Here is a 26856-nt window from a genome sequence, read left to right on the forward strand (position 1 = left end):
CTGCAAAAGAAAATAAAACTTAGGAAATTTAGATACACACACACACAGTGCATATGTGTGGGGGTAATGGGAGGGCAGACACGTTAAAGAAACAAACCAACTGTTGTAAAGCTAGGATTCCAAGCTTTGCCATGCACACAGCCAAATATCTCCATATTCAGAACAATACACATTTGCCCAAGCAAAGGATATTTCAGCAGGCAGGACCCACCCATCCCATGACCCCTCATCTCCACTGATACTTTCAAGTACAGATAGCTTCTACAGATCATACTCTGGTTCAAGGTCAGAGCTTTAAAATTCTAGCACATGGGGAATGTCTCCCAAGATGGACTTGCTGTCCTCTAGGAAGATAAAAGATGATTTCAGGTGGAATAAAACCCCTATATGCACATATTCCTTTAAGTGGCAAACAGAAAGGAATTAGCACTTCAATCCCATATTTCACAATAATTATTTGCATAAGTTTAAGGTTTTTTAAAGTGAATGGACTTAACAGCCAGGAAATGTGCACAGAAAGCAAATCATGAAGATGGTATTCAATAAATGATGTTTAGGAAACACTAGTCAAGTGGAAGGCTCACGCAAAAGCAATGATAGGACAAGTGACCCAACCAATGGGACTTCACACTTCTACTGCTAAGCACAAAGCGAGAGTTGGCATACCCAAGTTTCAACATCAAGGGCTTAGTCTTTTGTTACTTCAAAATCTGGAAACACTAAAACAGATCTATCCTAAGCCAGTGATTTATTTTAGGAACATCTAAAATCAATTCCTTTTCTCAAATGTCCACATTCAAAGTTCCAACATCAGAAGAGTTCACCATGAAGATTACATATTAGGATATGTTGTTAAAGCCACACATTTACATTTAAGTGTTTAAAAATTGATCAAAGGATAATAAATCCCCAGATACAGCAATAGTGAGAAACACTAATTCCCCAGAGTTGAATTAACATCAGCTTTACTTCCCAGTCTTAATAATCTACTTGTTTGTTTGCCTGACTCTATCACCAGCAAAGGGGCTACAGCAGAGGTTCCTGACCTATAATTTATGGACTCCCACCACCCCCAGGCAAGGATTACCTTCAGAGTTTGAGATTCTTATAATAATATATTTCTTAATATATCCATTTTCCTCCTCCCGGAAAAATGCTCTACAATGTTTTTCTGATTTTTAAAAGACTCCACAACCCCAAAACAGATTGTGCCAAAAACTAGATAATTTTTATTTCTTAAACGTGGGCAGGAGACTGCCCCCCTCCCTTCAAGTAAAGGGGAAATAGTTAAAGCAATTTCATCTTAATCCACCCATCCTCCCTTGCCCCAATTACCAGCAGGCCAAAATAGGGAGCGAGAGAACAGAAGGAAGATAGGACAGCAGGAGGACCTTCAGATAGCATCACTATCCTACCACATACAGCAATCCTGTTGCAGAAAAAGAAAAGGAAGACCAATATCAAAGTAGTGCTCAATTTACTATACAGGGAAATGAAACACATGCAGAGTCCAAAAGCTAATTTAATGAGATATAGGAGAAAGGATTCTTTCAGATCTCGATGTTTATAGGAACAGATAAAATCCTGCATTCAACAGACCAGGGTTATGTTATTTATATTTATATAAATATATATATTTACATATATATATATTTATACATTATAAAATAATATATAAAATACTATATAAAAATATTTTAAAAATATATAAAAGGTAACAAGTGTAGACTGTTCCACACTCAATAAAACTACAAAAACAGGTGGAATGAGGCCATAGTAGTATGTTGACTGATGCAGTAAGTATGAAACTGGAGAAGTTTAAAACAAAAGTGGTAAGAGTTTAATTATTTAGCTGTGTTTTTAAGTCATCCCAAAATATTATACCATTTTCAAAATCTGATTTTCAATTTCCAGGAAAAATAATGTAAATGAAATTTATAAAAAGTTACAAAGCAAATAAACATAAAACAGACATGAACAAGCTATACCCAAACAGGCTTTCGAAAGAACCACTACACAATGAAAAAGAGTGTTGAAAGTTCCTATTAAGAGTTATGTTCTTAAAATACACAAATTAATAACCGTGTCCCAAATCTGATGCCATATACTAGTGGCTATTAAGTCAATTTTGAATGTAGGGAGTGTAGAAACAAGAATATAGACGTGATTTCCAGCACTAAAATGAGTTTACTTGAATCTATTCCTTTTGCCAAGACTCACACCTAATATTTAAAATTAATCTCTTACGAATATCATATATGAAGGATCACTCCCAAGGGTAGCAATACTTCATCAACTTTTTTTTTTAATGTTTATTTATTTATTTTGAGAGAGAGTATGAGTGGCAGAGGGGCAGAGAGACAGGGAAAGAGAGAATCCGAAGCAGGATCCACACTGTCAGCACAGAGCCTGACATGGGGCTTGGTCTCCCGAACTGTGAGATCGTGACCTTAGCCGAAACCAAGTCTGACACTTAACCAACTGAACCACCCAGGTACCCCTACCTTTATCAACTTTTAACCTCTTTTCTCCTACTAAGAAAAATACCAGAAAAACACAAGTTGTCAATTACCGCTCTTATATATAGTTCCTTAGAGGCAGTTTGCTGATAGGCTTAGCAAACATACTGATGGGGATCAAATTGGAGGCACCCTAGTCAGTAATGGATGGTGCTGACATAATCTGTTCAGTGTGCCACGTCTGCCTCAGTTTTACTTAATGTAAGTAGGAAACAGCAAATGAAGCCTAAATAGTGCTTATTATACTACTGATATTTCCCAGCTTAAAATCCTTCAAGAATTTCCTTAAGTCATTAAGGAACAAAAGAAATTGGCATGCACTAAATTCTGAAGAAACATCAGCATTTTAAATAGTCTGAGGTCAACAGAATTATAACCAAAGAGGTTTACTCCAAATAAATATCAGGGCACCTGGGTGGCTCAGTCAGTTAAACCTCCGACTTCAGCTTAGGTCATCATCTCACAGTTTGAGTTCGAGCCCTGTGTCAGGCTCTGAGCTGTCAGCACAGAGGTTCTGTGTCTCCCTCTCTCTCTCTTCTCCTCTCCTGCTCATGGTCTATGTCTGTCTCTCAAAACTGAATAAATGTTAAAAAAATTTTTAAATAAATATCAAATACCAAAAAGCTTCATGTTGTAATTGGTATTTTTATATTATCACATTGTTCTAACGGCATATATAGAAGCACAACAAATGCTACTTCTGTACTTACACTCTTAGATCTAAGGGCACATTACAGAACTGTCAATGACTAAACTTCTACCCTTCTCTAACACAGGAACCGACTTTCCTCTGCTCTCATTTCTGTTCCTTGAGAAGCCCCAACTTTTAAATCCCTTTCTTCTCTCTCATTTTAATTTTGTTTAGGGGAAGGGTGACAGGACAGATGCAGCAGGAGGTTATGGAGCAGGGTGGGTATATGCACAGGCTATGCTACAGTCAGACTTAGGCTCAAATCCTGGCCTGACCACTTTTCTGCTGTGACCCTGGGCAAGTATCTACTCCCATACGAAAAAAAGGGGTGACAGTTGTACCTATCTAATTATTCACATTATAGAAAGGCAAGTAAAAGTCCAGATATTTGACAAAAGCAAACTTCACGGGGGAAAAAGGCCAACAACAAAACTAGAAATATTTTTGGAATGATACTGCAACTAGGCTTTAAGGCTAAATTTAAGGTTTAAGTCTTAACCTAATCAATTGCATTTTACTGTAAAAAAAATGTTTTCATAAATGAGATTAATGTGGATTCTATAAAAGAAAACTAAACAGCAAAAAATCTGGCCAAGGTTTATTCTGTATCACCCAAGGGAAGGAGAAATAGGTCCTGACCGGCCACTTTGTTTCAACCCTGACGGGTGTTCAACAATCCAGTTCCAGCACTAACCACCCAGGGTAGCACAGACTCCACTAGCTTAGGGCATGGCCCTCCACAAGAATGCCCTTACTTCAGATGCCACCTGAACTTCTAACCAACTGGCTACCAATCTAGGAGATCCGCAATGCTCCCTCAGATTTCAGAATTGGCTACAATGACTCAGAACCCAGAAAGGGCTCTACTTAAGATTAGTTATAAAGGACACCCACACAAACAGAGAGGGGTCTGGGATGGAATGCAGTCTCTGACACCCAATCTTCCAGGAATGTTCTGGGAATCACCCTCCCAACACATTAATCTGCTCCCAAACCTGGAAGCTCCACTAAGCTTCAGGGTCTAGAGTTTTTACCGGGGTTTTATTATGTGAGTGTGATTAAATCACTGGCCATGTAATTAAACCCAATCTCCAGCCCCCTCTTCTTCCCTCCCTTCAGTCAGGTTAGCTCAAAGTCCCAGCCCTCTAATCATAGGGTTGGTCTTTCTAAGGACCAGCCTCCAGGGAAGCTACTAAGGGGCCCACCAGGAGTCACTCTGCTAGCATAACATAGACACTCCAGTCTGGAAATTCCAAGGGTTTTTCAAAACTCGAGGCACCTGGGAAAAGACCATAAAAATTCTTTATTCCACAATACCAGCACACATAACCTGGGCACAATGGAGTTACTAGGCTTTATCAAGGCCCGAACATACATATCCTCTCAACACACTTTAAGACCATGTGATCTGATTCCCTAACTTCTGCAAACTTCCTAGTTACCTGATGGTACCTAGGTACTACAAAGACTCCTCTCCTCAGAGTTCTGATGGCTAGAAACTACTTCCTCTTTGTAAATAAATTAGCATTCTGTTCACAGTTAAAATTTTTTTAAAGAGAGGCAAGTATAATAATAATAAAAAAACACAATGGCATAGAAAAGTGCAAGTTCAAAATCTTTTGTATATTTGAATTTTTTTTTTATTTTTTTTTTTTAACGTTTATTTATTTTTGAGACAGAGAGAGACAGAGCATGAATGGGGGAGGGTCAGAGAGAGGGAGACACAGAATCTGAAACAGGCTCCGGGCTCTGAGCTGTCAGCACAGGGGCCTGATGCGGGGCTTGAACTCACGAACCGCGAGATCATGACCTGAGCCGAAGTTGGACGCTTAACCGACTGAGCCACCCAGGCGCCCCTGTATATTTGAATTTTTAAAAGTGGCTTTTTATTGAGGTATAATTCACAGTCCATTCACCTGTGACTGGAATTGTTAGGTTTTATAGTAACTTAGATTAAGTACCAGACTGTTTTCCAAGGCAGCTGTACCATTCTACATTCTCACCAGCAGGGTTCCAATTTGTCCTCATTCTCCTCAGCACTTCTTGTCTTTTTATACAGCCATACTAGTAGGTGTGAAGTGGTATCTCATTGTGGGCTTAACTGGCATTTCTCTAATGGCTAATGATGTTGAGTATCTTTTCATGAGCTTATCAGCCATTGGTATGTTCTTTGGAGAACTGTGTATTTACATCCTGTATTACACCCATTTTTAAATTGGGTTATCTTTTTATTTGAGTTCTAAGGTTCTTTATATATAGTACAGATACAAGCCTCTAATCAGATATCTGTTGACTCCAATTCTATGGGTTGCTTCTCGCTTTCACGATAGTGTCCTTTAAAGCAGAAAAATTGTTGGGGTGCCTCAGTTGGTTAAGCGTCTGACTTTGGCTCAGGTCATGATCTCACAATTCATGGGTTTGAGCCCCATGACCAGCTCTGTGCTGACAGCTTGGAGGCTGGAGCCTGCTTCAGACTCTCTGTCTCCCCTTCTCTCCGCCCCTCCCCCACTTGTGCTCTGTCTCTCTCTCTCTCAAAAATAAACATTTTAGAAACTTTTTTAAAAAGCAGAAAAGTTCTAGGGGTGCCTGGGTGGCTCAGTCAGTTAAGCGTCCGACTTCGGCTCGGGTCATGATCCTACGTCTTGTGGGTTTGAGCCCCGCAACTGGCCCTGTGCTGACAGCTCAGAGCCTGGAGCCTGCTTCATGTTCTGTGTCTCCCTCTCTCTGCCCCTCCCCAACTTGCACTGTGTCTTTCTCTCTCACAAATAAATAAATATTAAAAAAAAAAAAACAACAGAAAAGTTCTTAAATTTTTTAAAACTTAGAAATGTTATTTATATGTATATAAATACATATATTTATGTATTATCGCAAGCAAGTGAAGTTGGAGGTGGGGGGGGAGTGCAGAGAGAATCCCAAGCAGGCTCTCCACTGCTCAATGTTGGTGAAATCATGATGACCGGAGCCAAAATCAAGAGTTAGATGCTTAACCGACTGAACCACCCATGCACCCTGGAAAAGTTCTTAATCTTGACTAGTCTAATTCATCTATTTTTTTCTTGGTTGTTTGTGTTTTTGGTGTCATATTTAAGATACCACTGCCTACGGGCGCCTGGGTGGCTCAGTCGGTTAAGCGTCCGACTTCGGCTCAGGTCATGATCTCACAGTCCATGAGTTCGAGCCCTGCGTCAGGCTCTGTGCTGACAGCTCAGAGCCTGGAGCCTGTTTCAGATTCTGTGTCTCCCTCTCTCTCTGACCCTCCCCTGTTCATGCTCTGTCTCTGTCTCAAAAATAAATAAACGTTAAAAAAAAAAAAAAAGAATGAAGAAAAAAAAAAAGATACCACTGCCTAATCCAAAGTTATGAAGACACGCATCTATGTTTTCTTCTAAGATTTTTTAGCTCTTAGGTTTGGGTCTTTGATCTATTTTCAGTTCATTTTTGTATAAGGTATAACGAAGGGGTTCAATTTCATTGTTTTGCATGTGGATATCCAGTTTTCCCAGTACCACTTGTTCAAAAAATTATTTGTTCCAGGGTGCCTGGCTGGCTCAGTCGGTGGAGCATGTGACTCTTGATCTCAGGGCTGTTAAATCTGAGCCCCACATTGGGTGTGGAGATTACTTAAAAATCTTAAAAAAAACACACACACACAAAACATTTGTTCCCACTGAAAAAGTTTTCTTAAACTAATGGGCATATACTATCTTTATAATAAAAAAATGTATATGTACACTTGCACTCATATTTTATAATTTATTAAAATCATGGTAGCATAAAATAACTAAATAAGATTAAATAACCTGCTGAAGATTAACCTACCATAAGAGAAACATTCAGAGCAGTACCTCTCCATGTGGTACCTTTACCTGGTCTGCTCTTCCTGGCGGGCCTCAAGTTGTTAACTTTTTTAAGATTTTAATTTAAAAAAATGTTTTTAACGTTTACTCATATTTGAGAGAGAGACAGAAAGAGACAGAGCATGAGTGGGGAAGGAGCAGAGAGAGAAGGGGAGAGAGAATCCCAAGCAGGCTCAGCACTCAGCACAGAGCCCAATGCGGGACTAGATCTCACAACCATGAGATCATGACCTGAACCAGTCAAGAGTCAGACACCTAAATGACTGAACTATCCAGGTACCCCAAGATTTTATTTTTAAGTAATCTCTACACCCAACGTGGAGCGTGAACTTACAACCGTGAGATCAAAAGGCACAAGCTCTACTGACTGAGCCAGCCACATGCTCCAAGTTGTTAACCTTTCATAATCAAAACTCCCAATGTCTGAAAAATCTATCTTTCAAGCATTCTGTGTTGCTCCAGGTGATAGAAATTTACAAAGAGTAAGATCTGTTCCTTCTCTCCAAGAGTTCAGTTATCACAAGTGACAGACCTATAAGCAAAAAATTATAGACATCAAGGGCTAGAAGAAAAAAGAGAAAGAGAGAGAGAGAGAGAGAGAGAGAGAGAAAGAAAGAAAGAACTGTCTCTAGCAGGGAGAGGAAAGAAAAGGATTTCATCAGAGAAGGCCTCCAGGAATAAGTGAGTTGGCTCACCAAAGATGAAGAAGAGGAGTGAGCTCTGAGTCAAAGACCAGAGGACTAGCGGACTCCATAGGAGGCACAGCCAGATTGGGTGCAACTTTGCTCCTACCCCCCAATACACACTTGCTCCCAGTGTCAAGCAACTACTAATAGTAGCAATAACATCTACTCCAGAGTGGGAGCAGGGAGTATGGATGCTTGGGCTGAAAAACTTGGCAATGTCTGGAAGGATTGGTGAAAACCTAACGGAGTAGAGAGTTCCCATATCTAGACCAGCTCTCGGCTAACATTTGCTACCTACAGTTCCGTTTCTCGAGAGAGGAAAGTCTAAATACAAAGAGCAGGAGTACACACCCAACAAGTACCAAAGATTTCAGAAAAAGCTAATCTGATAAAGTACCAAGCTCAACAAAGAAAAGTAATACCCAGAAGAAGTGGGTGCAAATAAAACAAAAGGGAAAAAATAGTGAATTTAAAATACAGAAGGTGAAAGGACAATTTTTAAAAATCAGATTTCATATTCTGATTATTAAAATAAAAAGCTCATTAGATAAGCTGACCTGGAGAAGAGTTAAACTCTAAAGAAAAATCCAGACACCTAAGAAAATAAAACAGCAAACCAGAGACTGGGAGAAAACTTTTACAAAACATGTAACCAACAAAGGACTTCCTTGCCCCTAGAATTAGCAAGGAACTCTTACAACAAATTTTTTTTTAATGCACAAGAGTTTTGAAACAAAACTTCATCAAAGATGTAAGGATTGCAAAAAATAAGCTCAAGAAAAGGTGCTCAACATCACTAGTCATCAAGGAAGGGCAAACCAACACCACTAGCTCATGCCCACCAAAAATGCTGGAAACTTTAAGACTGACAGTACCAAGTGGTGGCTCAGGAGTGGAGCAACTGAACTCTTGCACACTGCTAGTAGGAGTATACAAGAAATAAAAGCCCTATTTTAGAAAAACAGTTTGACAATTTTTTGAAATTAGCAACATACATCTATGATAGGATCCAGCTAATCCGTTCCTAGATATTTAACCAAGAAAAATAAAAAGCACATGTTCGGAAAGTAAGGTATAAGGATATTCATAGATGCTTTATTTGTAATTATTAAAAAGTACAAGCAATCCATATGCACATCAACGAATAAATTAATAAGTAAATTCTGGTATATCCATACAATGGAATACTATTCTTAAACTATTTCTCAAAATAATCATACTAAATGAAAGAAGTCATCCCCTTCTTGCACACACAGAGTATAAACTACATTCCATGTTTTTAAAATTTCAGAAAATACAGGGGCGCCTGGGTGGCTCGGTCGGTTAAGCGTCGGACTTCGGCTCAGGTCATGATCTCACGGTCCGTGAGTTCGAGCCCCGCGTCGGGCTCTGTGCTGACAGCTCAGAGCCTGGAGCCTGTTTCAGATTCTGTGTCTCCCTCTCTCTCTGCCCCTCCCCTGTTCGTGCTTTGTTTCTCTCTGTCTCAAAAATAAATAAACGTTAAAAAAAATTAAAAAAAAAACAAATTAATTTAAAAAAATTTTTCAGAAAAGACAAACTGAAGTGTCAAAAGCAGATCTATTTTTGCCTGGAGACTTGGGAGGTAGGGAGAGAGGATCAATTACAAAGGGGCAATAGGAAATTTGGGGGTAATGATTATGGTTGTTATCTTGTTTAGTCATAGTTTCATGAGTACACTATTATATACACATATATGCCAGTGTATGTCAAAACTCAAGTTGTACACTTTAAATATGTACAGCTTACTATATGTCAATTATACTTCAATAAAGCTGTTTAAAAAAACAAATACAGGAGGGGGCCCTGGGTGGCTCAGTTGGTTAAGCATCCGACTCTTGGTTTCAGCTCAGGTCATGATCCCACAGTTCATGGATTCAAGCCCAGCATCAGGCTCTGCTCTGACAGTGTGGAGCTTACCTGGGATTGATTCTCTTTCTCTCTGCCCCTCTCCCACTCTCAATTGCATTCATTCTCTCTCAAAATAAATAAATAAAAACTTAACAAAAATTATTCCCAAAAACAAATAAATAAATAAGTAACAAAAACAGAAGACTAACCTAGTGAATTGGCCAGCTAAGGAAAAATTCAATGAGCTAAAAGATCAAGCCAAGATTTTCTACAACAATCCCCAAAAGGAGGGAGGGAATGTATGGAAATTGTTGAGATATGGGGGACAGAACCAGAATATCATCAACAAATCTAATAGGAATTCCATCAGAAAAGAGAAGTGAAAGAATGCTCAAAGAAGTAACAAATTTTGAGTCTAGACTGGAAAAGACTGAAAAATGCTGGAAAACATCCAATACCTAGAAACATTTCAGAATACCAACAAGAGGAAATTTCTTAATGCTTCTAAAAAAATAAAACAGGCTGTACCTAAGACAGAGAACTGTAATTGAATCTTCTTGGCCAAAAATGAGATATATTCCAAACTGAGGAAGAATGATTGTAAACTAAAAGATCAACCAACTAAATAAACAAAAGGACATCTCCAGACATACAAAGACTCAGAAAATTTACTAACCTCATATCCTAACTGTAAGAATTGGTTATGCAATACAAAAAACTGAAGGGCAATAGCAAAAAAACTGCTAGCAATGCAAGTGTCCTCAAACAAAGCAAAGAAATAAAACATAATACACACTGGAGAACTATAAACAGTTATTAAAAAAGGAATGAAACAGATTTCAAAAACTCCAAGTGGAAAAAAATCTCAAGATGATATATACCACATACTTAAATTTAAAACACTCAGAAGAATTATATTTCTATAAATATACATAAAATAGAGTCTTTGTTAATGGAACAGAAACTTGCAAATCAAATTCATAAACAGCAATGACCTCTGAATAAGGGAAGAAGGGTTCAGGATTGGGACTGGGGATGTAGCCAAGGAGGATTTGAGTTCTAGCACACCATCATTCTTTTCTTTTTTTGAAAAACAATTTATTTACATAATATCTAACTTCACAAAAAGAGGACAAAGATCATAGACTGAATTCCAAAATAAGTTAATATAATTGTGTATTTCCATTTTTTAAAGTTTTCTTTAAAAATCTAAGAGGAAGAATACATAAAACAATGGTGAGCAAAGCAACCAGTAAGACTTACTGGCAAAATCTAAGTGTTGATTTTAATTTCTTTTCCTTTTCAGGTTTGAGGAATAATTTAGATAGAATAACTTTTATCAATTTTAACTGTATAATCCCAATGAGTTTTGACAGTTGCATAATCTGTGAAACTACCACGAAAGATACAGAACATTTCTATCACTTCCAAAGAGCCCTTGTGCCCCTCTGCAATCCACACATCATTTGCCAGGTAAGCAATGATCTCCTTTTGTCACTATATTCATTAATATTTTATATAAAGTTAAAAATTTTAATTTGTTTAAATTCAATAACAAAATCCAAAAATAATATGACAAAAAAATTAAGTCAAATAATAAAAATTCTTTAATTTTTTTTTTTTTTACATTTTATTTATTTTTGATAGAGAGAGACAGAGCACAAGTGGGGGAGGGGCAGAGAGAGAAGGAGACACAGAGTGGGAAGCAGGCTCCAGGCTCTGAGCTGTCAGCACAGAGCCCGACCCGGGGCTCAAACTCACAAACCATGAGATCATGACCCGGGCCGCTTAACCAACTGAGCCACCCAGGCGCCCCTAAAAAACATTCTTAAAGTGAGTTAAAAAAATCCACTGAATGCTATTATGGAAGAAAACCTAAAATTATACCACCTAATGGTTGAAAACAAAGTAGGTCTTGCCTAACAAAAAGAAATCTAGATGTAACATTATGACTCTAAGCAAACTAGAATTCAAGTCAAAAAGCATGAACAGTACAAACATGTTTCTTATTAATAAAAATACAAACACATCAAGAAGATGCAGCATAACAACCATGAGCCTTTGTGATGCTAAATCGCTTAAAATACGTAAAGCAAAGGCAAAATTACAAAATTACCTCAATCCTATTAACATAGCTCTCCCAAAAATCCACACATGAAGTAAGTAATAACAAAAAGGACAGTAACTATTTTTAAAACACAACTAACAGTTACCTAATATATGCAGAACTTTTGTAGCCACCAGAAAATAAACTCTTTACAAACTTGCAACACTGTCCCTAAAAGGGATCATGACAAGTTACAAAACACAAAAAAACCCAAATTTATAAACTTAAAAAAAAAATCAAAGCCACATTCTTTAAAATTTAAGTAAATATATTAGAAATTAAAACAAAAATTTAGAAAATGGATTTCTATTTAGTCCTTGGATTAAAAAGACAAATCTGGGATGCCTGGGTGGCTCAGTCAGTTAAGCATCTGACTTAAGCTCATGTCATGATCTCACCGTCTGGGGGTTCCAACCCTGCATCAGGCTCTGTCCCGACAGCTCGGAGCCTGGAGCCTGCTTCGGATTCTGTGTCTCCCTCTATCTCTGCCCCTCCCCCGACACGCTCTGTCTCTCTCCATCATCAAAGATGAATAAACGTTAAAAGAAAAAAAAAGAAAAAGAATGCCTGGGTGGCTCAGTCAGTTAAACCTTCCAACTATGGCTCAGGGCATGATCTCATGGTTCATGAGTTCTAGCTCCGCGTCAGGCTTTGCACTGACAGCTCAGAGCCTGGAGCCTGCTTCGGATTCATTCTCTCTCTCTCCCTCTCTCTCTCTCTCTCTCTCTCTCTGCCCTTCCCCTGCTAGTACTCCGTCTCTCTTTCTCTGTCTCAAAAATAAATAAAACATTTAAAAAATTAAGAAAAAAGACAATGAAACCTGAAATATTCAAAATTCAAAACAATAATATATTCAGAGCAGAAAGCAAACAAAAATCCTTATGTTCATTCACTAAAACACAAGATTAACAACAACAACAAGCCAGGTTTTTAATTCAAGACTAAAATAAATTCAAGGAAAGGGAAGAATAAAGATGAAAATAGAAATGCAAAAATATTTAACTTGATCAGTAAAACCAGTTTTAATTAGCAAACTTGAGAATAAATGAAATATGATTTTTTTAGGAAATAAACATTTCCAAATCAGAAGTTTTTAAGAAAAATAAACAGAGCTCTACCCCTAAAATACATACACATCCAAATGGCTTTAACTGTTCTCCCAATTTTCAGAGAATAGACTCTTTCTACAGATAAACTATATTTTTAGTATGCCCTGTAAATTACCTAAGTGTTTTGTTGTTGTTTTTTAAACTAGGCTTCATGCCCAGCGTGGAGCCCAACACAGAGCTTGAACTCACCACCCTGAGATCAAGACCTGAGCTGAGATCAAGAGTCAGATACTTAAGCGACTGAGCCACCCAGGCACCCCTACTTTAAGGCCAGCCTATGTGATACCAAAACTGGACACTCAGTATCCACACAAATTTCACTTTATTTTTTATTTTAGAGACAGAGAATGCATGTGCATGAGGAGAGAGGCAGAGGGACAGGAAGTGAGAGAATCTCAAGAATCAAGAGTTGGATGCTCAACTGACTGCGCCACCGAGGAGGCGTGCCTCACACATGTATTTTACTTTACAAACGCTCACATACAGCTTACATACTACAGTGTGATAAGGACACAGGAACAGAGACACAAATCAACAAAATCCAAGAAACGATCCGTAAGACGAAGTTTTGTATGTAAGAAAGTTGGCAATTCAGATCAGTGAGGAAATGATGGATTATTCAACATATTTTGGGGTAAGTGATTAGGAAGAGCCCATTAAGACTATTAAACTTCTGGTGGCTCAGTCAGTTAAGCGACCGACTTTGGCTCAGATCACAATCTTGCAGTTTGTGAGTTCAAGCCCCACACCAGGCTTTGCGCTGATGGTGCAGAGCCTGCTTGGTATTCATTCTCTCTCCCTCTGCCCCTCCCCAAACTTGCGTAGGTGCTCTCTCCCAAAGTGAATAAACTAAATAAATTATAAAAAAATGTTAAATCTGTGATAATGTTAATGAAAAACAAGTATTTTTAAATAAACAAATTAAGAGAGGCGCCTGGTGGCTCAGTTGGTTAGGCCTCTGATTCTTGGTTTGGGCTCAGGTCATGATCTCACAGTTTCCCAAGTTCAAGTCCTCCCCTGGGCTCTGGGCTGGCAGCTGGGAGCCTGCTTATGATTCTGTCTCTGCCCCTCCCCCACCTGCACTGTCTCTGCATCAAAATTAATTATTTAATTAGACAAAAGGGAGCAAAGAGATGAGGGGCTGTAAAAAAAAAAAAAAAAAAAAAAGGAAACTGGGCAAACAAAAATATGCTCAGGTGTAGTTATCAGAGAGATTGCAAAATAAACCAACCAGATGTTACCTTCCCATCAAACTGGCAAAAAAAATTTTTTTAAAGAGTAATAATATCCAGTGCTCAGAAAGTTGAAGGGAAACTGGTCCATTCATCCACTGCTGGTGGAAGTATAAATTGGTACAGCTTTTTTGGAGGACAGTAAATGTTAATATAAAAATAAGCATATACTAGGGCACCTGGGTGGCTCAGTCAGTTGAGTGTCCAACTCCATTTCGGCTCAGGTCATAATCCCAGAGTTGTGGGATCAAGCCCCACACCAGGCTCAGCAAGGAGCCTGCTTAAGATGCTCTCTCATTATCTCCCTCTGCCCCTCTCCCACACTTGTGCTCTCTCGAGTTAAAAAAGAAAAAAAAGCATATACTATAAAGTGGTAATTCCACTACCATAAAGTGCCATATTCAGTATCTAGCCTAGATAAATTGTGGCACACATGCAGAGCAGCAATTTTTAAGAGAAATACTGGAAACAATCTCAATATTCATAACAAAAAATATATGTCTTGGATATATATCTCTCCACTATGGATTATACAATGATTCAAAGGAATGAAATAAATACTGACATGGAAACACAGTCAAATCACATTAAGTGACAGGGGAAGGGAGAAAGCAAGTTTAAAAACATACATTCTTCCTATTACTCATGTAAAAGTGGAAAATTACTTATTCCTACATATTCCATATATATACACATACACAAATAAGTATATACATATATCTAAATGCACTGAAACAGGACTAGTAGGAAAACTGATAAAACAATCACTAATCATTCTCTATAGGAGAGACTCCACAACTGGTGGAAAGCAGTCAGGAGAAACACATAAATGTATGCATATATTTTTTTCTTTAGTATTTATTAGCATTGTTTATACATACACAGTAAGGTCAAATGTCAATGAACATCCAGAAATTCACCTAGATTCTACCGTTAACATTCTACTATATCTTGTATCTATTCACCACTTATTTTTTAAACGCATTTCAAGTTCTAGATGTCAGTATGTACACTTCACTCCTAAACACTTCATCATGCATAATAACTAAAACAGAGGGGAAAAATTACACTTAATGAAATACACAAGTCTCTAATGTGCCATTACACAGGTTTTGACCATCACAGCCAAAGAACAAATAATCCAAAAAGGGGCAGAAGACATGAATAGACATTTTTTCTAAAGAAGACATACAGATGGCCAAAAGACATGAAAAGATGCTCAACATCACTTACCCGGGAAATGCAAATCAAAACTACAGTGAGATATCACCTCACACCTACCAGAATGGCTAAAATCAACAACACAAGAAACAACAGGTGTTGGCAAGGATGTGGAGAAAGAACCACCCTCTTGCACTGTTGGTGGGAATGTAAACTGGTGCAGCCACTCTGAAAACAGTATGAAGGTTCCACAAAAAGTTAAAAATAGAACTACTGGGGTGCTTGGCTGGCTCAGTCGGTAGAGCATGCAACTCTTGATCTCGGGGTTGTGAGTTCAAGCCCCACACTGGGTGTAGAGATCACTTAAAAGTAAAATCTTAAAAAAAAAAAAAAAAAGAAAGAAAAAGAAAAAGAAGAACTACCGTACAATCCAGAATTGCGCTACTAGGTATTCACCCAAAGAATACAAAAATACTAATTCAAAGGGATACATGCACCAGAATGCTTACAGTATTATACACAATAGCCAAGTTATGGAAATAGCCCAAGTGTCCTCCAATTGATGAATGGATAAAGTAGTGTGTGTGTGTGTGTGTGTGTGTGCGCGTTTGTGTGTACACACACACACACACACACACACACACACACCAGAATATTACTCAGCCATAAAAAAGAATGAAGTCTTGCTATTTGCAACATGGATAGAGCTAGAGAATACAATGCTAAGTTAAATAAGGCAGTCAGAGAAAGACAAATACCGTATGATCTCACTCATGTGCGGAATTTAAGAAACAAATGAGCAAAGGAAAAAGAGAGACAGACAGAGACAGAGAGACAGACAAAAGACTCTTAACTACAGGGAACAAACTGATGGTTACCAGAAGTGAGGTGGGTAGAGGGACTGGTGAAACAAGTGATGGGGATTAAGGAATGCACTTGTTATGAGCACTTGGTGTTGTATGGAACTGATGAATCACTATATTGTACACCTACAACTAATATACTGTATGTTAACTAAATTTTTAAAAAATTTAAAAAAGGGGGGGGTTGTTTGACAACTACATTCTGTATGATCCAAGTCCCTAGTAAGATACAGAACATTACCACCATCCTATCAAGTTCTCTTGTGCCCCCTCCCAATCCCCACAACCACCACCTTAGAGGCAAACACCATTCTGGGCTTTTTTCCAGCAATTGATAAGTGTTGCTTGTTTTAGAATTCATATAAATGAAATCATATAATATGTGTTCTCTTAGGCAAAGCTTCTTTCCTGCTCAGCCTGACTGTGAAACTCATCCATGTTTTGTGTATCCATAGTTGGTTCCTTTTTATCGTTGGATAGTATTCTGCTGTTTGGACATACCAGTTTGTTTACCTACTCTCCTGCTGATGGACGCCTGGAGTGTTTCCAGTTTGGAGCTACTATGAATACTCTTGTACAAGTATTTTTGTGAACTTATGTTTTCATTTCTCTTGGGTAAACACCTAGGAGTAGAACTGCTGGGTCATGGAGTAGATGTGTATTTACTTTTATAAAAAACTACCAGACCTTTATCCAAAGTGGATATACCATGTATTACATTTTAAAAATCATTGCTGTTAACAGTGGTTACCCAAGAAAGAAGCTGAAGAAGACAGTGGACTTACTGATTATTCACATCTGTATTGTAAAAATTCAACCAATAGGGTTACTTTCATTATATAAAAAGAACAAAGCCAAGAGTCTACATCTAATACTAGTCCAGACTTCTTGAGTTAGCCTACACTGACACTAACTTCTAAAGAGGTCAGCAAACCACAGGTGCTGCCTGTTTTTATAAATCAAATATTGAAACATAGCTAGGTCCATTAGTTTATACATTGTCTATAGCTACTTTCAAGCTACAATAGAGTTGAGGAGTTGCAACAGACACCAGTGGGCTGGCAAAGGCTAAAATACTACCTGGTCCCTTAAAGGAAAAATTGGCCACCTCTTGTTCTAAAGCATTTACATTTTTTTTTTTTTTCATTTCAAAGTGACATTTGAAACTCTCTCATTCAACTTTTCTCCTACAGAATTAAAAGCAAGAGATTTTAAATGGGTTATCTAAGCTTAGCTGGATGTGTAGAACCAAAAATCAGGTCTATATTCTGAGTCCTAGTTTGGTCACCTCAGAATACTGATATACTTCTAAGGTTCATGAAGTAAAAAAATATATATGCCCACAGGCTCACTTTTACTACAGTGCCCTATGTGGAAACTTCAAAATGAATTACTTTAGTGGGGCAGAATCATGGTAAGTTATGGGGAATTATGCCTTTACGTACAAGTATCTCCACGAATAAGACTTTCACAGTGTGTAGCCATACTAGCCCAACAATACTTTCAACTTTAGCCCAAGGAATAGATGAATCTCAAGATGAAACTGATTAAATGACAATTTGTGCATCAAAAAAAAAAAAAAAAAAAAGGTAAGTGCTTACTATTACTATGTGCCAGATGCTACAGGGATGTGCAAATGAAATCCTGATGTGTGAGAACATCTAGTTAGTAAGAGCAATGTACATAAACAACTATAATCCAGGATACAAAGTTTTAGGTGTTACAGGAGATAAATGTGGTATTATTTTCATCTGGGCACATCAGAGAAAGCTTATGACAGCTGATACTCAAGCTAGATCTGTGAAGTAGGAAAGAATTTTCGATGCAGAGATGAAAGGGCATGGGGGAGGGAATGAGCAGAGCATTCCAGACCAAGGGCCCTCAGATCCACCCATTTGGGCTATGACATGTGGTATATGTAGAGTACGGTGGGAAATGACAGGTTATAAGGTTGGAAACTTAGTTCTAACCCAGTATGTAATAAGCCCGGAATGCCAGGCTGTCTGGAAATTATTTAAACTTTCTGAAAACAGTGGGGATCCAAATACAATTTTAGGGTATGGGAAGTAGCATGATCAAAGCTGTAGCCTTAAAAATAACCTGACAGCAGTGAAGTTGCAGTGGTTTAGGTCACAATGATTCCAAATGATTCCTTGGGTTTTTCTGGAGATGCATCAGAAGTTATGAGCTTCCCCAAAGTCAATAACACTATAGCTTTTTTTGTTTTAAGAAGCAGGTAGAAGCTGGAAAGCCAATGGTCTATTTGAACTTGGAACAACTTTGGAAAAGTTATGAAAGTTCTTCATCTGGTGCTTTAAGTTTTATTTTTTTAATAGTTTTTTTAATGTTTATTTGAGAGAGAGAGAGAGAGAGAGAGAGAGAGAGAGAGAAAGAGAGAGAGAGAGACAGGGAGAGAGGTAAAGAGAGAGAATCCCAACGCGGAGCTCAATCCCACCACAAGATCATAACCTAACCGAAATCACAAGAGCCAGATACTTAACCGACTGAGCTACCCAGGTGCCTTCATCAGGGAATTTATAAGAAAAGGCACTACCAGACCCTGATACAGGGGAGACAGGGTTGATGCAAGTGTTAAGGACTACAAAATTTGAAACAGGTGGTTAGTATTATGAAGCTATGAAAAACGAGCACCCTGCACCCCCTCTGAATGTGGGTTTTCGTAAGATATGGGCATGGGAGAGGAATAGGGCAGAGTAAATTAATTCCTGAATTAACTGTAGTAGTGGCAATGAGGATGTGGGTCACAGATTTAAGAGACATTATAGAACTGGCATGACTTGGACAGGTTTAGAGCCCAAATGACAAAAAAGATAGTGACCTTCTTTTCAAAAATTGCAAATACAGGAGCAACTCAGAACTTCAGTAGAGGAAGGAAAAAAGAGCTCTGTTTGCAAGGTGACATATAAGGTAATTTAGTTACAGAGTTAGTCAAGATATCTAAGCCTCTCTCTCTCAAGGTTTATGGGATATGCAGGATGCAACTGAATCTGAGAGAGATGTTAACCAGTAAGTAAAATGTGTGAGTGATCTTTGCAGTTGTTTTATGAGACTGCCAGGGAAGAAGATGAAGAAAAAACAAGGCCAAAGACAGCACCTGAGAAATACACGTTTAGGAAACAAGGTAGAACAGACTGGAGCGAATCAGGAAAATGATTATGAGAGATACTGGGGGAGGGGGGTGGTAAGGGCACACAAAGGGCAACTATTTATGGGCCAGAATCTACCAACAGAAATGTACCTTATGCTGGGGCACCTGGGTGGTGCCCCATTAAGCGTCAGACTCTTGCACAGGTCATGATCTCACGGTTTTGTGGGTTCGAGCCCAACATTGAGCTCAGCACTGGCAGCCCAGAGCCTGCTTGGGATTCTCTCTCCCTCTGCCCTTCCCCCACTAGCTCTCTGTCTCTCTCAAAATAAATTAACTTAAAAAAAATTTTTTTTTTAAAGAAAAGTACCTTTGGATGAGGGTGAGTCATACCTTACTATGACATCAGCAAAATACTAAGAAGTCACAAATAAGAGCCAGTCCACAATCAGTAACAAAGTTTAAACAGATTCGTGGGAGGCTGCTAAGTTAAAGGATTATTTTCAGAAATATTATTTGTAAAGCACCCTGCAGGACGCAGGACATTACTGTTAAATAAATGCCCATTAAATCTGAGAAAAGTTAAAACACACACACACACACACACACACACACAGGTCCTTTATGCAGGTCTCATAAGAGCAGTATAAAAAGCTAAATAGAGCAATAAAGCAGGAAGCAGGAGACCTGGATAATCACCTCGTTTCTGTTATCCTAATCAGATGCACCACTCAGGCAGTCACAAACTCAGCTGAATCTTCAACAAGAAAGTTAAGTGGATGCTTCCTCTGAACTTCTATGAAAACTCACAATGCTATTAAAAAGGTGGGGGTGGTAGGGGCACCTGGCTGGCTCAGTCAGTTGGGCATTCAACTCTTTATTTATTTATTTAAAAAAAAATTTTTTTTAACGTTTATTTATTTTTGAGAGAGAGAGAGAGACAGAGCATGAACAGGGGAGGGTCAGAGAGAGGGAGACACAGAATCCGAAACAGGCTCCAGGCTCTGAGCTGTCAGCACAGAGCCCAATGCGGGGCTCAAACTCACGGACCGTGAGATCGTGACCTGAGCCGAAGTCGGCCGCTTAACCGACTGAGCCACCCAGGCACCCCATTCAACTCTTGATCTAAGCTCAGGTCTTGATCCCAGGGCCATGGGTTCGGGCCCCACACTAGGCATGAAGCCTATGTTAAAACACACAAACAAACAAATAAACAAAACGGGGGGGGGGGGGGGGGGTAGTGGGATGCCCAAACATGCGGGAACCTTTATACTATGATACACCAATACCAAAACAGTTTTTAAAATGTTGTAAAAGACTAATTACATGGGAACACTTCATAATAGAGCTCACTCATTCAACTTATTTTTATTACCTTCCTACTAAGTGCTGGGCAAACGGCTCAATGTTAGGGAATCAAAGACGAGTAAGTAAGAACGTATAGTCTAGTAAACAGGCAACACTACTACATAAAGTCATAAATGCTATAACAGAAAAAAATATTGTGGGATACACAGGCACTTGATGCAGTCTTAAGGCAAATAGGCATTCAAAGATGTGTACCAGAGATCAGGCTATCAAAGCTGACATCTGAATACCCAAGCCAAGGTCAAAGAGAGAGATTCAGAAGCTAGGAAACAGGCCCAGAAGGGGTAGAGAATGGCAGACAGAGAAATAAGTCAGCAAGATTATAGTGTGTGTGTCATACTAAGGAGCCCCTGAGGACAATGGAGATTTATTTACAAGAAGTGTACTGAACATTCCACAGTCCTATGAAACATCCAATTGAAGATTTCCGACAGGCAGTTGGTTATATTAATATAAAAAAAACCATACAAACTAGAGATGTAGATTTGGAAGTCTCAACATAGAATAACTGAAGACACCAGAATACATAAATTCTAAGAGGAAGTGTGAACATTTCCCACAGAGGTGATGGAGTGGGGCAAGGTTATCCCCAACACATAACCCCAAGGTTATGCCCCCAAGGTGGCAGAGGAGTAAAAACCATCCCCTCAAACATCAAAAATTAAGATAAAACTAGCTATCTAAGTGTATACTTAAATTTTTACTTATACATAAAAAAAATTATTTACAAAAAAGAAACAGACTATTAAAATGTTAATAGTGCTTATTCTAAGTGGTTAAAGATTACAGATTAATTTTACTTCAAAATTAATGCAATAAATGCATAATTAGAAAATAATAAACTTATCTTTCAACGTTAAATGTTTCTCTTTCCATTACACGATTGGTCCTTAAACACGACAAATCATGGAAATATTGTGACTAAAGATAGAAAGATTTTTAAACTTCTTTTAATATAATTAATTTAATTCTACAGATATAAATTCAAAAGTCAATTTCAAAGAATCAAATTTTGGGGGTAGAGGAAGGTTGGTCTTTAACAATAGTAAAGCACATACTACTGTAATTACAACATCTAGAACATAACACACAAACTTACCCCGTCCCCTCCCTTCCACTACCAGTCCAGGAAGTGCTGTCTCCTGCTGGGTGATGGCTCATTATGCCTCTGCTGCTGCCGCTGCCACACCCACCACTGACCTTCATTTATAGCCTGCACACAGGGTAAGGCAAGTCCTGTTACTTTCCCAACAGTGCACATTTTTGTAAAGTTTCTTTAGTATGTCACACTCCACAGGACAAAGAACAACATCTTACAAAACTATGTGATACTGGGAAAATAAACACACTTGCCTTCTCCCCTACAGTCAGACACCCAAGATGGGATGGAGTCTGATATCCAAAGCAGAGCATTTACTGAGGCATGACCCAGAATGGGAGCAGGTGACTGAGAAAATGGCACTTCGTGGATCTATAATAAAAGAAAAGGTACATGAACAAAATGTAGATGTTAATAGTTTTGGTCCAGAATCCCGAGTATGCTTGGAAATCAGTAACTCAAGTTTTAAGTTAATATTAATATAGAGCATCTACTGACAGCCCTCAGATAATGAACTCCAAAGAAGCCCACAGCAGATGTCATTAAATGACATCAAGTCACAGCATAGTTTTTAAAAAAAAAAAAAAAAAAAAAAAAAAAGCCTCTGGCCTTGGAGGTAGTTTAAAGGCCAAGGATTCTATCGCTGAGTAAATTTTGACAAATCAGATCTACGAGTTCAACTTTCTCACCTATGAAATGAGGACATAGGGCTACATTAGTGGCTTTCAAGCTTTTTTGACTGTGAGCCACAATAAGAAATACATTTTACTCAAGGTATCTGTATACATAAAGTACAGAAAAGTTTCATGGAACATGTTTCCTTAGAATAAACTTATCAGGCAGAATAACCTGGTATTTTTACTATTCTATTTCACTATTCTTAAATTTTTTTTTTTACGTTTATTCATTTTTGAGAGAGAGAGACAGAGCACAAGCAAGGTAGGGGCAGAGAGAGAGGGAGACACAGAATCTGAAGCAGGCTCCAGGCTCCCAGCTATCAGCACAGAGACCGACACGGGGCTCGAACTCACAAACCACGAGATCATGACCTCAGTGGAAGTTGGATGCACAACCAACTGAGCCACCCAGGTGCCCCTCTATTTCATTATTCTTAAAAATGTTAATTGCAACACATGGTCTGTTACAGTTTAAATAATAGATGATTTCTAAGCTATCTTTCACTCTAATTGTATTTAATGCATTTAGTTTTAGTATTTGCAACATAAGCCACAAGATGCTATTTTTTTGTCCTATTTTCATACATGGCAACTACTAATTCCTGATGTGTCATTACTGTTCAGCATAAGAAACCAGCTCTAGGTATACTTTGATCATCTACATAGTGCACTTTATTTTAGAAGGTTGTTGTGAAAATCAACTGAAGTGATTTTATATCTGCGAGTATTTTGAAACTGCCAAACATACAAGAAGCAACTCAAAATCTTTCATATAGGAGCACCTGGCTGGCTCAGTCAGTACAGCATACACAACTCTTGATCTTGGGGTCATGGGTTTGAGCCCCACATTGGGTATAGAGATTACTTAAAAAAAATAAAATCTTAAAAAAAAATCTTTTATATGGTCATTTAAAATAAGACAATGTGGGGTGCATGGGTATCTCAGTCAGTTAAGCGTCCAACTCTTAGTTTTGGTTCAGGTCATGATCTCACAGTTTTGTGAGTTTGAGCCCCACATCGGGCTCTGTGCTGACAGTACAGAGCCTGCTTGAGATTCTCTCTCCTGGTCTCTCTGCCCCTCTCCCACTCACGCTGTGTCTCTCTCACAAATGAATAAAATTTTTAAAAATACTATAAAGTAAGACAATATGGTATAACCTCCACTATTTTCTCTATCCCAAGTATAAATGCTAAAATTGCTCTTTAAATGAGTGCTTTTAATATATCCCACGCATTGAAGAACCTCAAATTAGACGGGATAAATGTACTAAAGACTTCAATGTAAAAAATAAAATTAGGAAATATGTTAAATGAATGTCTTTATAAAATCTTTGAGGTAGGGGCGCCTGGGTGGCTCAGTCGGTTGAGCGTCCAACTTCGGCTCAGGTCATGATCTCATAACTCGTGAGTTCGAGCCCCGCTTCAGGCTCTGTGCTGACAGCTCGGAGCCTGGAGCCTGCTTCAGATTCTGTGCCTCCCTCTCTCTGCCCCAACCCACTTGCATTCTGTCTCTGTCTCTCTCACAAATAAATAAACATTAAAAAAAAAAATCTTTGAGGTAGAGAAGGCTTTTTTCTATAGGCCAGCAGACACTGCAACTTTACCAAAGTGAACCCAAAAAACAAACACATAACCATCTCCCCGCTACACCTACACTGAAATTCAAAAGCAACTAGAAAAAATTTGCAAATGAGTTTCTTTAAAAAAAAAAAAAAAAAGTAACTTATTTCCAAAACGTAAAGGGTACACATATTAAATACAACCTAGAAATGGCACTAGTAGAAACATATATCAAGGAATAAATTTGCAGAAATGTACATGCAAGGCTGGAGGGAATGGGCAGAGGAGAGACCAGTACATACGATAAAGTACTGGTTAAAAAATCAGGAGTTATTCATATTTCCCTGGGTATCTCCCATGCATACATAAGATATACATGTTAATCAACATGTTTGTTTTAAAAAAATCATGGTAGTACACGGACCTATATAATAGAACATTAGTGAGCTATTAAAAATGATACAGATTTTTATTAACATGGGAAGGTGCCCACAATATATTCCAAACACTATAAAGCAACACTTGTTGTAGGATCTCTTTTTGTTAAAAAAAAAAAAAAAAAATTGACATTATACCCATTTAAGTCTGCCCAGATATGTATCAAAAATATTAACAGTGGGTATCTCTGTGGTGATGAGATCAGGCAGGTAGCCCATACAGTGCCTTTCTAAGAATTAGAACTGGAACAAGATACTCTTTTCTCTAGGCAGACTCCCCACGCTCAAGGGTACACAGCCTGGAGAGTGGAGTATGGACTTCAGCCTCTACACACCACATCTACATATATCCTTAGAGAGATGCCCTTATGTTGGGATAGGATTATGGATGGCAATTTATGCCATTTTGCACTGGTTTACTATTACTCCAATAAACGCAGAAATGTATTATTTGTTGATAAGAATAACACTTATTTTGGAGCGTCTGAGTGGCTCAATTGGTTGGGTGACTGACTTCGGCTCAGGTCATGATCTCACAGTTGGTGAGTTCGAGCCCTGCGTCGGGCTCTGTGCTGACAGCTCAGAGCCTGGAGCTGCTTCAGATTCTGTGTCTCCCCCTCTCTCTTCCCCTCCCCTGCTCATGCTGTGTGTCTCTCTGTCTCTCAATAATAAATAAATGTTAAAAAAAAAAAAAAAGAATAACCCTTATTTTCAATTTTGAATAAGTCTCCTTTAATCCTTCTAAAACTAATCCCAACTTTACCTGTAGTACTAGAACTCTTATATGCCTTTACACTTTGACAGTTTGTGCCTATTATTTACTTAAATGCATATACTCAATAAAATTTCAACTTCAACATCATATAAATACAAAGGTTAGGTAAGAAGTACTACCTGCATTAAGAAATGTCATTCTAACATAAAATGAAGGTACTTATTACTGGAAATAAGGCACTGAGGGAAGTAGTCTACAAAGTTAATCCCTCTCCACCACTCAAAAATTCCTTCAGCAAAATGGTAGCACATTCTAGAAGCAATAATTTTTCACCACTTTTCCCCCATTTAACTCCGGATGCAAGATTTATTTCCTCTTCACATTAGTGGGTTCCCAAAAGACAGCTATCTAAATAAAAATCGTGAGTGTTAGTTAGGCAAGGCATCTGTAAAATAATAAAACTGCTGGACTAGGATTAAAGGACAACTGGGTTCTTTTCTTGGCTCTGTGGAATATGTAATTTTACACAAAGCAAAATCACAACCTCTCTAGATCTCATTTTTCTCATCTCTAAACTGGGGGTTGGGCTAAAAAACCTCCAAGGCCCCTTTCAGCTTGTGATAGGACTTTAAGCCTCCTTTCCACTCTGGAGGAGCCAATTTCAGTCAAAAGCAACAGTTTATTTTTTGAGTCATAGCTAATTTACCCTCTCCCTGTTTCTCTTAAAAATGTCGTGCCCAAATAGTTCTCAACTCTAGAAATTTATTCTCACTCGGAAAAAAAAGGTCAAGACCTACTAACAAGGTGTTCTTTAAAAGGCAAAAACAAAACAAAACACTAGTCCTTATTCAATATAAATTATAAATTAATATAAATTTTCGGAAAGCAAAAACGCACCCTAAAGCAGCACTCCACTGGTGGATGGCTTAAATATGTCTTTTAAAACAAAGAACTCATACACAGAAAAACTGCTAACATACACAACCATCACATGTTTTGAAGGCACAAAAACTGTTCCCCCTGGGATTTACTTTCCCCAAAAGAAGCCTCTCTGCCAGGAAGAAAACGTCTCTAATTAAAAAGGAATTAGGCAGGAACCAACCCTTTTAATGGTCTTCTCACTGTCCGAATTCAAGTGCATTTTCGTGTACCAAGTACTTGTGTGATTAACTAACCGCGGCACAAAGATGCAACCCACACACTTAACACTCACTCACACTCTTCCGACCGGGGTGGCAGCGTGGACGAGTCACAAGATAGCGGCGAGAGTGGAAATTTCCTCTCCCCGGGCGTGGGGCAGGGTCTGGCTTCCCCGAACCGCTCGGCGCCACCGGCCGCCTCAGCCAGGGCCTCTCCCGGACCGCGCGCTCCGTACAAAGGAGGCCCGGGCTCTCGGCTGCCGCACGCTCGGGACTCGGCTCCGGGCAGGGGTCCCCAGCCTCCAGCGCCGCTCGGGGCCGGAGGCCTGGGCAGCACAGCACGTGCGCCCCGCTCCCGACTGGGAGGAAGAAACCGGCGCGGCGCGGCCCGGCCGGGGCTGCCCGCGGGCCCGGCTGCCTCGGGAGCGAGCGGCGGCCCGCCCGCCACGCTAGAAATGAATGGGGCCGCGCTGCCCCTCCTCCGCCACCGCCCGTACGACAGTCTGGCGGCCCGGGACGAACACCGCTGTGGGCGGCGGAGGCTGTGGCTGCTCTGGGGGCCCCCGCGCGGGGAGCCGCCTCCCGCCTTTCCTTTCCCACCCCACCCCGCCCGGCGTCCCCCGGACCGCTGCCGGTCCCGGCGCCCAACCGCCGCCCG

The 26856-nt window shown here is 39.1% G+C and overlaps 1 protein-coding gene and 1 long non-coding RNA gene across 2 annotated transcripts in view; both read right to left on the bottom strand.

The window, feature by feature from the left end:
• The window catches only part of ATP1B3 (ATPase Na+/K+ transporting subunit beta 3), a 45465-nt gene that overhangs the window by 18259 nt on the left and 350 nt on the right, over positions 1-26856 (bottom strand). The window lies entirely within an intron of this gene.
• LOC144612780 (uncharacterized) lies at positions 7-26853 on the bottom strand. Its single transcript, XR_013549839.2, has 3 exons — positions 21671-26853; positions 1336-1429; positions 7-719 (listed from the first exon to the last, which is right to left on the bottom strand). It is a non-coding gene; the product is annotated as an uncharacterized LOC144612780 (long non-coding RNA).

The sequence above is a fragment of the Panthera onca genome, chromosome C2, assembly GCF_046562875.1.
Source record: "Panthera onca isolate mPanOnc1 chromosome C2, mPanOnc1 haplotype 2, whole genome shotgun sequence".
In the NCBI taxonomy this organism is placed as follows: Eukaryota; Metazoa; Chordata; class Mammalia; order Carnivora; family Felidae; genus Panthera; species Panthera onca.